This window comes from Nomascus leucogenys, chromosome 3 (genome assembly GCF_006542625.1).
Source record: "Nomascus leucogenys isolate Asia chromosome 3, Asia_NLE_v1, whole genome shotgun sequence".
Classification (NCBI taxonomy): Eukaryota; Metazoa; Chordata; class Mammalia; order Primates; family Hylobatidae; genus Nomascus; species Nomascus leucogenys.
Window position 1 is genome coordinate 141,192,456 of NC_044383.1, and position 13,422 is coordinate 141,205,877.

At 42.3% G+C, this 13,422-nt stretch overlaps 1 protein-coding gene across 2 annotated transcripts in view; it reads left to right on the top strand.

Moving 5' to 3' along the window:
• TIAM2 (TIAM Rac1 associated GEF 2) overlaps positions 1-13,422 on the top strand; it is a 132,483-nt gene that overhangs the window by 67,723 nt on the left and 51,338 nt on the right. The gene's annotated exons all lie outside the window — the stretch shown is intronic.

The window sequence follows — 13,422 nt, forward strand, 5'->3', positions numbered from 1 at the left end:
AGGGTATGGTGGGTCAGATTTGTAGGTTAGAAAGACAGGCAGCCCCAGTGCCAGCCAGGGAAGGGCATTGCAGCTGCTTCTAGTCCCCTAAGAGATGACGAAGGGTGGCCGGGCAGCAGTGAGCTGAGAGGTGGGTGGCACAGCGTGGCAGGCAGTCCCTGCCCTTTCCTCCCTCAGAGCACATAGGTAGGAGGAGATACTCTGTCTTCCTTTTTTTACAGGGACTCTGTCTTGTATTTGTCACCAATAAATCACTGGGCACATAAGTAGAGTCATTCAACAAATATTTGTTTGAACATTTGAACAAATGAGTAGAGGATATAGGAACAACAGGACTCAGAATATGAGAAAGAAGAAAACCCCACGTCTTCCACTTTAAACATTTCAACATCGACATGATTTGGCTGTGTCCCCACCCAAATCTCATCTTGAATTGTAGTTCCCTTAATCCCCACGTGTCATGGGAGGGACCAGGTAGAGATAATTGAATTATGGGGGAGTTTCCCCCATGCTGTTCTCGTGATAGTGAGTGAGGTCTCATTAGATCTGATCATTTTATAAGGGGCTTCCCCCTTTGCTGGGCACTGATTCTTCTTGCTGCCATCATGTGAAGAAAGACATGTTTGCATCTCCTTCCACCATGATTGTAAGTTTCCTGAGGCCTCCCCAGCCCTGTGGAACTGTGAGTCAATTAAACCTCTTTATTTTATATATTACCCAGTCTCAGGGATGTCTTTATTAGCAGCGTGAGAATGGATTAATACAAACATTAACTTTATTTTTCAACAAGATTCTAAGGCTTATGTTATATATAAAATGTGGCTTATTTAAGGTGTGCAAAATAAAACTTGTAGCTAAGAAGGGAGCTGTGGCTTTGTTTATACCTTGAGATTGAATCTGGGTGCAAATAATTTGAGAATTTTTTGCCTTCAAGGTGAGAAATGAACTTCCATACTTAATCCTGAATTCAGGCACATAAATTAGGTTCATGACATGAGATTTGCATTTTTTTACCCCATGGTAGGTACCCATCACCTGTGAAGAACACAGTGAGGCCAAGCTGAGAAACCAGTGATCTCTGGAGAAAAATATTTTTCTCTCATTTTACTTTTCTCTGGTTTAACAAGTATTTAGTTACTGCCTGTTGTGTCAGGCATTGATCTAGGAGTGCTAGAGATAAACAGTGAACACAGCAGGTAAAAAAGCATCCTTGCCCACGTGGAGCTTACTTGTATTTTAGTGTGTGGACATACAGAGTAAGCAGGAACCTCACAATAAGTTATATAATGTACTCAACGGATGATAAATGTGATGGAACGAAAATCGATCAGGGTGGGAGGGATGGGGAGTAGGGACCAGGCTGGTTGCAGTTGTGCACAGGGCAGGCTGGTAGTGCTCAGGGAACATTGGACACCTAGGAGCACAGGCTTGTGGGAGGTAAGGGATGGGGCCACGTGGCCGTCAGGGGGCAAAGCCTTCCAGGCTGAGGGAAAATTCACATGTGCCCCGATGTGGGCTGTTTTTTGGCAGGTGTGCCTGGAAGGGCAAGGGAAGAGCAGAGCAGTGAGAGGTGAGGCCCAGAGGAAGTGTGAGGCCAGATCAGGCTGGCCTCAAAGACCATTGTGAGGTCCATTTATTGGAGGGAAGGGAGGAGCCATTGCAGAGAAGGAGGAGCAGAGAAGTAGTGACATGATCTGCTGAGTGACTGGTAAGGATCACTGAGTGTTGTTGAAAATAGACTGAAGGAGGCAGTGGCGGAACAGAGGCTTTGCCGTCACCCAGGTGAGAGGCGAGGGAGTGGGGTCTGCTTGGGGTGGTGGCAGTGGCAGTACAGCCGACAGAGCTTGCCCAGAGACTGGAAGGAGAGGGGTCGGGGTGACCCCCAGGTTTTGGCCAGAGCATCCAGAAGGTTGGAATTTCCATCAGTTAAAATAGGAAGATGGGCGTGGAGCAGCTTTGGGGAAAGATGAGGAATTGTTTGGGGAGCTCCTTGTGGTTAACCTCTGCTCCTGTTGAATATTTCCCCTGCTTTCAAAACCGTTTTGAAATGAAAACCCATCTGTAAAGCTCCATAAGAGGCACCAAAATTAGCAAAAGAAGGAGAAAGGGGGAAATTTTAAAAGGCATATTGGTCTTTTCTCTAGATTGGATGGTGTTGGGAAGTGGGAGTTACTCTATGATTGGGAATCTTAATAATCTTATCTAGAAGATGCTCTAAATGGTAAATGAAAGTACAATGAAAACGTATCTATAAAATTACATTAAATTCATCAAAATTAGCAACATAAAGAGAAAGGGAGGAAATTTGAGTGACACGTTATCCCTTTAAAGATGTCCACTCATAGTGTAAGGCATACACATATTTGTTTATAGGAGAATAAATCAATAGGCTTTGAAATACAAATTGTGGCACATCAATTCCTTTCATTTCAGACAATTTAGTTCTGATCTGTTGTATCTTATAAATTTATTTCTGCCCTACCGTACTCATCTATGATTATTTATAAATTATCCAATCTCATATAAATCCATTTATCTTTTATCCTTTCTTGCATTTGGCTGTTAACATATTTAACATGTCATGGGAAAATGTGACAAAGTTCAAATTATCCCATTTTGTTACTTGTTGGTAGCTCTGGAAAAGGTTATTTGGAAAAAAGCACATGAAATTGTTAGCAAAATTATTGTGTATCTTCTGTTAGCTCTGGCCAGCTGCCCTGGGGAGTGAGCAGGTGCTATTCCACAGTTTCTAGAGCAGCAGGATGCCCCCTCCTTCCAGAAGTCTCCCAGTGGGCTTGCTGCCAAATCTGGACTTCGCAGTGAAGCACTTGGAAACTGCTGAATGAAAGGACATGTGATCCTCCACATTTTAACATTTTTCTTTCCAAACACTAGTTATTTTCTCCTAAATTGCCATTTGTGAATCTAATTCTGTCTTTCATGTTTCAGTTGATGAATGGCCATGCCATTCTTTTGTGAAGTTTAGGCATCTTTGCATAGCCGTATTAGCAACATTATTTGAACATTTATTGAATTTTGTCATTATTATTTTATACAAATGATTGAGGAAAAATGGGGGCTGAAAATGTTGATAAGAAGCCTAGCTTTCCTAAGCTTAATACCCATGACCCCAAAATGCCAGTCACTGGGTGTGTCCAGCCAGCAAGACTTTAGCTCCATACGGATGTTCTTTGACCTTGAATATATTAGTCTGTTCTCATGCTGCTAATACAGACATACCCGAGACTGATTTATAAAAGGAAGAGGTTTAATTGACTCACAGTTCTGCAGGTCTGGGGAGGCCTCAGGAAACTTACAATCATGGCGGAAGGGGAAGCAAACATGTCCTTCTTCACATGGCGGCAGCAAGCAGAAGTCCCGACCAAAAGGGGGAAAGCCCCTCGTGAAACCATCAGATCTCGTTTGAGCTCACTATCACCAGAACAGCATGGAAGTAACCATGCCCAAGATTAAATTACCTCCCACCGGGTCCCTCCCAGGACAGGTGGGGATTATGGGAACTACAATTCAGGATGAGCTTTGGATGGGAACACAGCCAAACCATATCACTGAGCAAGTCAGTATGTGTTCACCAGGGAAAGAGGAGAAAATTAATACATGTGTTAGGTCTGTTTAAAAGGTGCGGCACAAATAGAAGTTTTACCATTTTTTGGGATCTCTGGGAGTAGAAGTTCACAGAACCTAAATACTCACCTTTCATGCTTCTCTTTTACAATTGTAGTCTGTGAGAAGTATGGGGCTGCTTGCATGTTACACTGGCGGAATCATGGGCTCTTCCTCTTTTGAACTCTGAAAGCATTTTGTCTGTATGCCTGATATGAAAGTTGCCTTGCAATATCGCTCTCTGTGTGCCTGTCCTAATTAACCTACTACTGACAATCCCTTGAAAACAGGGACTTTGAAGAGTATAAAGGATGTTTCAGACACAGCAGGCAGCACAATTCTTGGTAAAAATAGCAGGCATTGAGTAAATAGCTATTGAGTGAAAGGAAGGTTGTTAGAAATCTCTTAATGAGGCTGGGCGCAGTGGCTCACACCTGTAATCCCAGCACTTTGGGAAGCCAAGGCGGGTGGATCACCTGAGGTCGGGAGTTCGAGATCAGCCTGACCAACATGGAGAAAACCCATCTTTACTAAAAATACAAAATTAGCCAGACATGGTGGCACATGCCTGTAATCCCAGCTACTCGGAGGGCTGAGACAGGGGAATCACTTGAACCCGGGAGGCAGAGGTTGCGATGAGCTGAGATCATGCCACTGCACTCCAGCCTAGACAACAAGAGCAAAACTCCATCTCAAAAAAAAAAAAAAAAAAAAAAAAAAAAAGAAAATCTCTTAATGAAAGTTAAGGCAACGTTCTTAAGAATGGATTATGGGGGATAAAAGGAATCCTTGGAGCACATCTTGAGGCTTCCGTGATTTCTTCTTTATAAATCTGATGCAAGGGAATGGTGCTGACACTTTCTTGAGCCGAGGTCTCCATCACTGGCACAAGTGTAGAGGGCACCCTGGGATGGCCCATGGCTGTGGTGGTGGAGAACCACATGCCCCAGCTCTGGAGTCCTACTGCCATATCCTGGGAGTCCACGGAGCCTAGCTGCTGGCCCACGTCTGTGCTGCTCTGCAATTTTAATGGGCTAATTGGTGCCCATGACAGTTAATTTGCCAGCTAAACCAAAACCACAACTAAAAAAGAACAGTAACTTCTTTATTTTTTTTTTAATTACAAAAAATGTTTTAAGACGGAGTCTCGCTTTGTCACCCAGGCAAATGGTGTGATCTCGGTTCACTGCAACCTCTGCCTCCCAGGTTCAAGTGATTCTCCTGCCTCAGCCTCCTAAGTAGCTGGGACTACAGGCACACACCACCACACCCAGATAATTTTTGTATTTTTTAAATAGAGACAAAGTTTCACCATGCTGGCCAGGCTGGTCTCGAACTCCTGACCTCAGGTGATCTGCCTACCTCGGCCTCCCAAAGTGCTGGGATTACAGGTGTGAGCCACCGTGCCCAGCCTGAGAACAGTAACTTCTGTATCACCAGTATAGGCCAATAGTGACAGCGAGTTGTGTTTTAATTTGGGGATAGTAACATTTGTAAAAGACTATGGGTCTCAAATAAGGTCTCAAATGGACTCTAGTTCCTGGCTTTTTCATCTGTGACCGTGGGCAGGTTACTATAACTATTTTCTTGACTCTTAAAACAAGGGATCAGGCAAAATAGTTTAAAATTTTTTCCTTCTGTCTCTGAAATTCTTGTATTTAATGTGATTGAAGTGATAATATAAGGACTACAGGAGTATACATTTCCTCCAAAATTTTATGAAGTGAAAAAAGCAAAGTAATGGATCAAACATTCCATTTTGGTTTTGCAGCCAGTCTCATTCCCTCCTTAAACAGAGTCAGGTCTTGACTGCGGTAGAGAACGTGTTTGTTAAGGCTTCCTAATAATAGCAGGCTGTCTCAATATAAAGTTCACAAAGAACCTTAAAAACATTAATTATCCCTCACATCACCCTGATGGAGCAGAGATGTGTTATTATCATTTTACTTTCACAGCTGGGTAAATCAAGGTATAGAGACACATCAAGCCTCTGGTACCTTGGAGAAGGTCATAGTCAGTGGCACATACAGATAGAACTGTGTCTTCCTGTTTTTCCTTCCATGTAGGGAAAAATATCTGGATTTTAACTGCTCTTTTTCCTTTTAAAGATTTATCTATTAATACACATAGAGTAAAACCCAGTTATAATTTGCCTTGCAGTAAAGCAAATTTAGATGTGACCGGATTGCTGATAGTCCTTGTCTTCTTATCTGGATTCTTATCTGAGGGTTGGGACTGATGATCAGAAAGGTCTTGTGATCATCTGGGGCCTTCTCAGTTCAGGGAAAGGTCAGTTGTTTACAGTCATAGCTTCACTATCTATTCTTGTTCCTTTTTTGATGGTTCGTACAGATTTTCATTAACCTTGCAATCATGTGGCCATATATTTCCTGTGATTTGTTTCTTTGGAACCCTCTCATGGTGGAGTTCTGCTGTTAATTCTAATTTCTCTCCCGTAATATCTACCCTGACTTCCTTATCTTCTTTTTTAAAAATTGAATAGAATTAACATACTATACAATTTACCTTTTACAGTGTACCATTCAGTGGTTTTTAGTATATTCACAAAATTGTGCAACCATCACTACTGTCTAATTCCACAGTATTTTTATTCCCTCAAAAAAGAAACCTCACACCCATCAGAAGTCACTCTTCAGGCCAGGCTCAGTCCCTCATGCCTGTAATCCCAGCACTTTGGGAGGCTGAGGTGGGCGGATCACAAGGTCAAGAGATTGAGACCATCCTGGCCAATGTGGTGAAACCCTGTCTCTACTAAAAATATAAAAATTAGCTGGTCATGGTGGTGCACACCTGTTGTCTCAGCTACTTGGGAGGCTGAGGCAGAAGAATCACTTGAACCCAGGAGGCAGAGGTTGCAGCGAGCCAAGATGGTGCTACTGCATGCCAGCCTGGTGACAGAGCGAGACTCCATCTCAAAAATAAAATAAATAAAATAAAAATAAAATAGATAAAATAAATAAATAAAATAAAAATAAAATAGATAAAATAAATAAATAAAATAAAAATAAAAAAAGAAGTCACTCCTCATCCTCCACCCTCCAACCCCCGCTCCTGGCAACTATGAATCTACTTTCTGTTTCTATGGATTTGCCTATTCTGGGCATTTCATATAAAAATGAAAATACAATGTCTGGCTCCTTTCACTTAGCATAATGTTTTCAAGGTTCATCCATGTTGTAGTATGAATCAATCCTTCATTCCTTTTTATGGCTGAATAATATTCAATTTTACCTTCTTTTAATCCAAGAGAACCGTAGCACTTACTGAAAAGTGTCCTCAAATTTTCTTTTTTCCGTAGCAACTTTCTCTAATAGAATCTCGTGTGTACTTTTGTCTAGCTTTCTTCTCCAAGTCTTTAAATAGAACTCCAGCTAAGTAGTTCCTAAGGGCTTTGAACTTAAATTCAACTTTATTAAAATTCTTTGAGTGTTTGAAATACAGTATTGTCTGCCACATGCCTCTGAAGGTAAGTAAGTGTGGCATTGGGGTGTCCTCCCAGTGCTAGTGGGTGTCCATTTCCTTGCAGTGCCAAGACCTTGGTTGAAGATCTCTCTCGTCATTGACTGTGTATTTTTCACTGGGGCTCATAAAACCCCATGGGAGGCTCTGCACCTTCTTTCTTTGGGTTAAGCACGCTGCCTCAGTCACTGCCATAGCCTGCCTGGCGAAGGAAGATATGGGTACATCTAAACACTCTTTTTCGTTGTTCTAAGAAGGAGTGTTGCAGTCAGTGTGGAGGTGGCTGGCAGCACCTTTCTACTGTGAGAACATCTGCCATGTTCCTTTAAGTATTCTTATCCACTCTAAGGACATTTATCACAAGACAATTGAATCAGATCCTGGCAGTTTGCTATTAAGAAACATTTACTACCAGCATTTACTTTACTGCTTTCTGTTTATTGCCAGTGTTAGCTTACATTGTCAAAAATGTCACCAATTGGAATGTGACCTCAGGTTAAATGGACTTGGAGAATTTATGAATCTTTCTAGCACAGTATTTGTGCTATAATAGAATTTATTTCTTTGCAAGCTTAACAATAACATTCAGACTGCTGCTTTGAATTTCCCTGACACGAGTCATAACAATAAAAAAAAATGCAAAGTCCCAGATATGGTCAGAAAAGAAGACTGATTTTTATCTATATTAACAGTAGGTAATAATAAATGGTGATCTCTTTGTTAATGGTGCAGTTTGGGACTTGACTCACCTTTGAATGTGTTCAACTCAAGAGTTACTTTTTCTTTTCCCTCTCAGTTATTTCTATTATTTCATTTAAATGCTTTGTTTTCATTCTCTTTCACTGACTGATGATCACAAATATTTGCCTGGATGGCACAGTACAGCTAATGTCACTAATGAAAGATGGCACAAACCACTACATTTTAAAGTAAAAGTATGAGTAAAATTTTGGACAATCTGTTACTTAAAAATATGCATTGCTATACAAAGTTTACAAATTTAAATTTATTTAGAAGAAATTGTTTTAAAAGTAAGGTCTTGCTGTGTTGCCCAGGCTGGAGTGCAATGGCACCATCACAAGCCACTGCAGCCTCTACCTCCTGGACTCAAGTGATCCTCCTGCCCTAGCCTCCTGAGTGGCTGGGACTACAGGTGTGCACCACCATACCTGGATAACTTTTTTTTTTTTTTAATAGAGATAGAGTCTTTCCATGTTGCCCAGGCTGGTGTGAACTCCTGACCGCAAGCAATCCTCCTGCCTTGGCCTCCCAAAGTTCTTGGATTATAGGCATGAATCACCCCACTGGCCACAAAGTTAAATTTAAAAGGAGAGATTCTGGCTGGGTGCCATAGCTCACGCCTGTAATCCCAGCACTTTGGGAGGCTGAGGTGGGTGGATCACTCGAGGTTAGGAGTTCGAGACCATCCTGGCCAACATGGCAAAACCCCGTCTCTACTAAAAATACAAAAAAAAAAAAAAAAAATTAGCCGGGTGTGGTGGCATGCACCCATAGTTCCAGCTACTCAGGAGGCTGAGGCACGAGAATCACACCTGGGAAGCAGAGGTCGCAGTGAGCTGAGTTCATGCCACTGCACTCCAGCCTGGGTGACACAGCAAAACTCTGTCTCAAAAAATAAAAATAAGAAAAAGAGATTTGCAAAGATTTTCTTTGCAAATGTTCAATGTGCTGTTTGTACTGTGATAACTGGCTGTGAACATTAATGCAGAATTTTGTAATAGTGGGTGAAGCTTGGAGAACTGAAAAAAAGTCTTAATTTTCTATTTACATAATGCTATTATGCCTCAGCTGGCAGCTTTGCTTTCCCCAAATTTTAATCTTTTCTTAAAATTACATTTGTACTTTTTTTTAAAAAACAAAAGATACATAAAATGAAGGAATCGAATGGGGTAATTTCTGAGTTTCTTTTCTGATCTAAAATTCTTTGATTCTCTATGAGTTTTTCATTTATGGAATTGCATAGGATAAATTCTGAGAAACAAAATAGAGAAACTGAGTAAATCAAATAGATTAATAGCATAATTCAAATAAAGTACGTTATTTTATCTGGATGTGAGTAGATAGTAGAATGTAAGTATTAAATGTCAGAGACATGTAACTCTAATGCCAAAGTGGATTATGTAGTTGAAAACTTAATTAAACCATTTATTATTCACTTGTAACTACTTTGACATTATTTTTTAGATTTTTTTCAGTCTTCTTAGAAAATTATTCTTCTATAATTTTCACATCAGAAGGGGTTTCTAAGGATTAATGATTTAATCAACTAAAAACATTTTTTGAGCCTGAGATGAGAGTCCCACTGAAACACACTTCATCGTTATCTGGCTGCTATATTTTTAATTGCTTTAGTGAGTATATTTTATCTTTCTTTGGGAAGTGAGGGAGGCTAATACTCAGAGGGTGCAAAATGCTATGGGTTGGATGCATTTTGCGTTCTCTGATGCCACTTGATTCTCCTAGAGGTAAAGTTGAGGTCCTGGCCACGGGGAGGGGCAGAGGCAATTCTCAGAGGTGGTGGCGCTGACCACCAGGTGACATTTTGGAAGTTTGTGTTTCTGTTTTTGGTTATCATTATCATAATGATTCCAGGGATGGTGACATTTCTAGCTGGGGACATGGTTGCTGGACATCCTGCAGTGATCAAGTTAATCCCATACATTGCACATTGTTTGACTGGACCTTAATGGAGGTGAAAAAACATGCATATAATTATCTGAGCTAGGAATTACCTCTATTTTACAAAGAAATGCAAATTATTTTTTCCCCGCAGCTATAGGGTACTTGGAATTTTCTGGCAAGATGGCAACCCAATAAATAAGGGAAGTACATCCTTTGTTTTGCTCAGAACTTTGCCAGGAGTTTTGCCATTTTGGAAAATCATGTCACTGATGGTCATACCACCAAGACACACTGGCATTGGTCTGTGGTGAAGCTTGGGACAAGGCCTGTAGAGCCAGTGGCTGACAGCTTCCTCATGGCTTCTGGAGAGGTTCTGCTGCCATTTACATATGGAGTATAACTCAAAGTATTCAAACACATAGTTTTTAATTATAAATTACTTTCCATTTATTTTTCTTTTTGTCTTACTTTTAGGGTAGTATATATTGCTTTTGAAGAAACTATATATGGAGGTAGATTATATTAAGAATAATTTTTATTTCAGGATAGTAAAAGTATGTATTATCAAAAAGGACCCTTTGGATATGAGAGCATTAAAAATCAATGTACTATAATATATGGTTTGAAGCATGAGAAACATATTTTAAAAACAGTTTTCATTCTTATGCCCGATACTTTTAGTCTATTTCAAATGAATCCTCAGTCCGCATATTGAAGCACGGCTTTTTCCGATGCCGTGACTGCTGTCTTAGTTCATCTGTGCTACTGTAAAGAACAGCGCACACTGGGTAATTTTAAAACAAATTTACAGGCTCACAGTCCTAGAGGCTGGGAAGTCCAGTATCAAGGTGCCATTAGGTTTGGTGATTCTGATTCTAAGATGGCACCTTGAATGCTGCGTCCTCACATGGCTGAAAGTGGAAGGGTAAACAGCAGAAGAGAACAGAGCCACTCCTGAGAGCCCTTTTTATCATGGCATTAATATTCATGAGTCCTGGGTAAAGCCCTCATGACCTAAACACCTCCCACTAAGTCTACCTCCCAACGTGTTACACTGAGGATTAAGTTTCCAACACGTGAATTCTGGGGGACACATTCAAACCATAGCAACTACCATTATTAGTTTCTAAAAAAAAAAAAAAAAAAAAAAAGTCATCTTGTACCTAAGAAGAGAAAACAAATGTTCTCCTGTCACTTTGCATTTCTTGTTTTTGGCTACGGATTAATATCATGTTGAAATTTTTAATTTAATTTCTCTTTAATTGCTGTTCCTGAGAACTGGGGAGGCACTCTCAGACTTTGGGGTGGAGTGGTTCTTAGATCACTTTTTCTAGGAACTAGTTGCCTGTCCTCAGGAGGCCCCGTCCTGGCTGCTGGAAAGGCAGGGGAACTCTTCCCTACCTGTCCTTACGATCAGGAGCTGCCTGGTGTCTCCAGGGTCTGCTGGCAGCCACCTGGTGGATGTCCAGGGACTACAAAGAACTTTGTTGCCTAGTCTCTTGCTGCCTGGTTGAGTAGGGAGGAGGCTGCCAGCAAGACTGGGATTATGGGATGGCATCAGCCAGATGAACCATATGTAGCTGCCTGAGGAGAGTCAGGCTTCCTTAGGATTAAGCTGCAGGTGGGATGCTGGCAGGGACACCACCACGCACGCCAGGCCTTCTCCCAAGCTTCCCATTGCTGCCGGTTTCCAAAGAATTCCCCCTTGAGCCTATCACAGTGAGCACGTAGATCTATTGGTGCTTTCTGGGCAACAGGAAAAAGAAATGGCAAAACCCACACGTTTGCATATTAACTGTGCTAGGTTGGATTTGGAAATGATGTAACTGTATATTTTGAATTCAGATTACGAGCTGTGTGGGTGAGACAACCTTAACTTCAACATTTGCTGATATTTGTTTTTAAGTTGGTACCCAGGATGTTCCTTTAACAAATGTTTTGCCCTTTCGTTGTAAAGGATCTGGGGTTGCCAGTGACTTGGCTGACAGCGGTGCTAATGGGCCAGGTACTGACGCACAGTTCAGGAGGAAGCTGAATGACCAGGTGTCTCAAACCTAAAGCCACATGTGTTCCCCAGTTGTCTGTAAGGAGCCATAGGCTGTGCGGAAGAGTAGGGAGGCAGGCATTTTCCGTGGTAGCCTGCCTGGAGTGTCATCCTTGTCCACAGCATGATTTTTTTGTTTGTTTGTTTTGAGACGGAATCTCACTCTGTTGCCCAGGCTGGAGTGCAATGGCGCGATCTCAGCTCACTGCAACCTCGCCTCCCGGGTTCAAGTGATTCTCCTGCCTCAGCTCCTGAGTAGCTGGGGTACAGGCGCCCACCACCACACCCGGCTAATTTTTTGTATTTTTAATAGAGATGGGGTTTCACCATGTTAGCCAGGATGGTCTCGATCTCCTGACCTCATGATCCGCCCCGCTCAGCCTCCTAAAGTGCTGGGATTACAGGCGTGAGCCACTGCGCCCAGCCCACAGCATGTTGATTAAAGGAGAAAGATGGCCGAGCCTGGGCCCGTGACTGCTCTGGCCATGGAACCTTATACTTGGTGGATGCACAGTGTCTGGCACCCGTGGGAATTAGGGGATAAATAAATTAAATGACACATCCAAATTGAGGGGGCCAGACTGTAACTTGGGACATTGCAGCTCTGCTGGCTCAGCTGCGAAGTAGAAGCTCTTCCGCTAAGTAGAAGCTCTTGTTGGCTGTGCCAAATGTTACATTTTTTCAAATTGCTAGACCTCTGCCCCAAACGGTTAATTTCCATGAGAAATGTGATGAGAAAGACAAAAGGATCTATTAACCAGATACAAGTAGATAACTCTTGAATTTATAATTTGTTTTCTTTTCATGATTTGCAGTCGTATTGGCTAGCGGCTTTTTCTGGAGTGCGTCTGAACATCTGTACTGTACAATGCCGAGTGCAGGGCAGGCAGGAAGCAAGTGCTTATTACTCTCTGATAAGGACAAAGAACCCCTAAAACATGTTGCACTGTGTATGTCCTGATGAGGCTCTCCCAGGTGGGAAGCCAGATTTTCGCCTGGGAGGGGCAGGATATATTTACTCCCTTTAGCAGCTGGTGCTCAGGATGTGGGCAGAATATAAGGGGGCGATGTATAGGCATTTGGCACCCAGGACAGGGTGCCTGTTTCAAACAGCTTTGTAAATAAGCATTCGGATTTTACCAGCCTCCACTCTTTTTAAAGCCAGTCTTCTTCCAGAATGTACTTTTATCTCATGTCTCTTCTATAAAGAACACTAAGGGCACCCTCCTTTTACGGGGATACAGGTCCTGGTAAAATTGGAGGCTCCCAGAGCCAGGGATGGCAGCTGTGGACACTGTCCAGCTCGGATTCTCCTGTGCTCCGTCATGTCCAGGACAGTGCTGGCACATTGCTGGTGGCTGCAGGGACTCTGTGTGTGCGCAGATGCATTCCACCCGGGGGAAACTTGGGCAGTAGAACACCGCTGAGATTTCCTGTCTTGGCGGATCTCAGGAACTGTCCACAGCTGCCTTCTCTTCTCAGATCCCCAGGGCCAGCCTCAGTGGGAGCTAGTTCCTTTGGGCCATCCTGTCTAAGCCTGTGCCTCAGAGAGAATCCGGTGGCATCCAAAGTTTCCTTGAAGTTAAAGGGTTCTAGGGGGCCTAAGGGAGCCTCGCTGATTCAAAGCTAAG